The sequence below is a fragment of the Penaeus vannamei genome, chromosome 42 (genome assembly GCF_042767895.1).
Source record: "Penaeus vannamei isolate JL-2024 chromosome 42, ASM4276789v1, whole genome shotgun sequence".
Lineage (NCBI taxonomy): Eukaryota > Metazoa > Arthropoda > Malacostraca > Decapoda > Penaeidae > Penaeus > Penaeus vannamei.
In genome coordinates this window covers 5,646,603-5,649,753 of record NC_091590.1, presented here as the reverse complement: position 1 = coordinate 5,649,753, position 3,151 = coordinate 5,646,603, and positions in this window count along the sequence as shown.

Genomic DNA, 3,151 nt, shown 5'->3' with positions numbered 1-3,151 from the left:
TAAATGGATCTGAATTTTGTTGGGGAATGGATCTGAATTTGGAATGGATCTGAATTTTGTTGGGGAAGAGGATAGATAGTTGGATCTCAGTTTTGTTGGGGAAGATGGTGGATAGTTAAATGGATCTGAATTTTGTTGGGGAAGGTGATAGAGAGTTAATAAATCTGAATTTCGTTGGGGAAGATGGTAGATAGTTAAATGGATCTGAATTTCGTTGGGGAAGATGGTAGATAGTTAAATGGATCTGAATTTTGTTGGGGAAGATGGTAGATAGTTAAATGGATCTGAATTTTGTTGGGGAAGATGGTAGATGGTTAAATGGATCTGAATTTTGTTGGGGAAGGTGATAGAGAGTTAATAAATCTGAATTTTGTTGGGGAAGATGGTAGATAGTTAAATGGATCTGAATTTCGTTGGGGAAGATGGTAGATAGTTAAATGGATCTGAATTTCGTTGGGGAAGATGGTAGATGGTTAAATGGATCTGAATTTTGTTGGGGAAGATGGTAGATGGTTAAATGGATCTGAATTTCGTTGGGGAAGATGGTAGATAGTTAAATGGATCTGAATTTCGTTGGGGAAGATGGTAGATGGTTAAATGGATCTGAATTTTGTTGGGGAAGATGGTAGATGGTTAAATGGATCTGAATTTTGTTGGGGAAGATGGTAGATGGTTAAATGGATCTGAATTTCGTTGGGGAAGATGGTAGATAGTTAAATGGATCTGAATTTCGTTGGGGAAGATGGTAGATGGTTAAATGGATCTGAATTTTGTTGGGGAAGATGGTAGATGGTTAAATGGATCTGAATTTTGTTGGGGAAGATGGTAGATGGTTAAATGGATCTGAATTTTGTTGGGGAAGATGGTAGATGGTTAAATGGATCTGAATTTCGTTGGGGAAGATGGTAGATAGTTAAATGGATCTGAATTTCGTTGGGGAAGATGGTAGATAGTTAAATGGATCTGAATTTCGTTGGGGAAGATGGTAGATAGTTAAATGGATCTGAATTTTGTTGGGGAAGGTGATAGAGAGTTAATAAATCTGAATTTTGTTGGGGAAGATGGTAGATAGTTAAATGGATCTGAATTTCGTTGGGGAAGATGGTAGATAGTTAAATGGATCTGAATTTTGTTGGGGAAGATGGTAGATGGTTAAATGGATCTGAATTTTGTTGGGGAAGGTGATAGAGAGTTAATAAATCTGAATTTTGTTGGGGAAGATGGTAGATAGTTAAATGGATCTGAATTTCGTTGGGGAAGATGGTAGATAGTTAAATGGATCTGAATTTCGTTGGGGAAGATGGTAGATGGTTAAATGGATCTGAATTTTGTTGGGGAAGATGGTAGATAGTTAAATGGATCTGAATTTCGTTGGGGAAGATGGTAGATGGTTAAATGGATCTGAATTTTGTTGGGGAAGGTGATAGATAGTTAAATGGATCTGAATTTTGTTGGGGAAGGTGATAGGTAGTTAAATGGATCTGAATTTTGTTGGGGAAGATGGTAGATAGTTAAATGGATCTGAATTTTGTTGGGGAAGATGGTAGATGGTTAAATGGATCTGAATTTTGTTGGGGAAGGTGATAGAGAGTTAATAAATCTGAATTTTGTTGGGGAAGATGGTAGATGGTTAAATGGATCTGAATTTCGTTGGGGAAGGTGATAGAGAGTTAATAAATCTGAATTTTGTTGGGGAAGATGGTAGATAGTTAAATGGATCTGAATTTCGTTGGGGAAGATGGTAGATAGTTAAATGGATCTGAATTTCGTTGGGGAAGATGGTAGATGGTTAAATGGATCTGAATTTTGTTGGGGAAGATGGTAGATAGTTAAATGGATCTGAATTTTGTTGGGGAAGGTGATAGATAGTTAAATGGATCTGAATTTTGTTGGGGAAGGTGATAGGTAGTTAAATGGATCTGAATTTTGTTGGGGAAGATGGTAGATAGTTAAATGGATCTGAATTTTGTTGGGGAAGATGGTAGATAGTTAAATGGATCTGAATTTTGTTGGGGAAGAGGATAGAGAGTTAAATGGATCTGAATTTTGTTGGGGAAGATGGTAGATGGTTAAATGGATCTGAATTTTGTTGGGGAAGGTGATAGGTAGTTAAATGGATCTGAATCCAGTGCATGCAGGTAGACAGGCAGGTAGACAGCTCTTGGCGTAGGTCTTCAACCTTGCGTGGTGGAGAAGGATGTGGGAGATGGGGTTAAGGGGGGAAGGAGGGAGTGTTGTGGTCTTCGGTAAGGACAGTGGGAGATGATGGAGGGTTGAATGGATCTGAATTACGTTGGGGAAGATGAGAGAGAGCTAAATGGATCTTAATTTTGTTGGGGAAGATGGTAGATAGTTGAAAGGATCTCAATTTTGTTGGGGAATGGATCTCAATTTTGTTGGGGAAGATGGTTGATAGTTAAATGGATCTGAATTTCGTTGGGGAAGATGGTAGATAGTTAAATGGAGCTGAATTTTGTTGGGGAAGAGGATAGAGAGTTAAATGGATCTGAATTTTTGTTGGGGAAGATGATAGATAGTTAAGTCGATCTGAATTTTGTTGGGGAAGGTGATAGAGAGTTAAGTGGATCTGAATTTTGTTGGGGAGTGGATCTGAATTTTGTTGGGGAAGATGGTTGATAGTTAAATGGATCTGAATTTTGTTGGTGTGACTGTTTTAGATGGTTGTCGTTATTGGCTAAAATGGTAAGGGGAATTAACATTAAGGTAAATAAGGAGAAAAAAGTGGTCAATAGAATCTAGAACTTTGTGTTCAAATCTATTTCTGTGTAATTAATGAGAATGATGGTATTACTGATTGCAGTTTAGAATACGGAGAAAATACTACACTATTTAAAATCTTTTAAGGCTAAATATATTTTCATTAATTATTAGTCTGTCAAGTTAATGTGAATGATTATAGCTGAGCAAATTGACGAAATCTTTGTGATAGTAGATAGGAAATGTATCATAATATACAATAACTAGCAGATTACATTATCAACGCGAAAGAAAAAGGTAATGTAAGCCAGCTGGAACAAAATCTTCAAAAGCATATTTACTTTTTCGATTATTTGCGATAGTTTCCGGAGCCTGGTGGTGACGGTGCAGTTCAGGGAAGGGACCTCCTGTAAAGGTTCCTCTTCACCTTCAC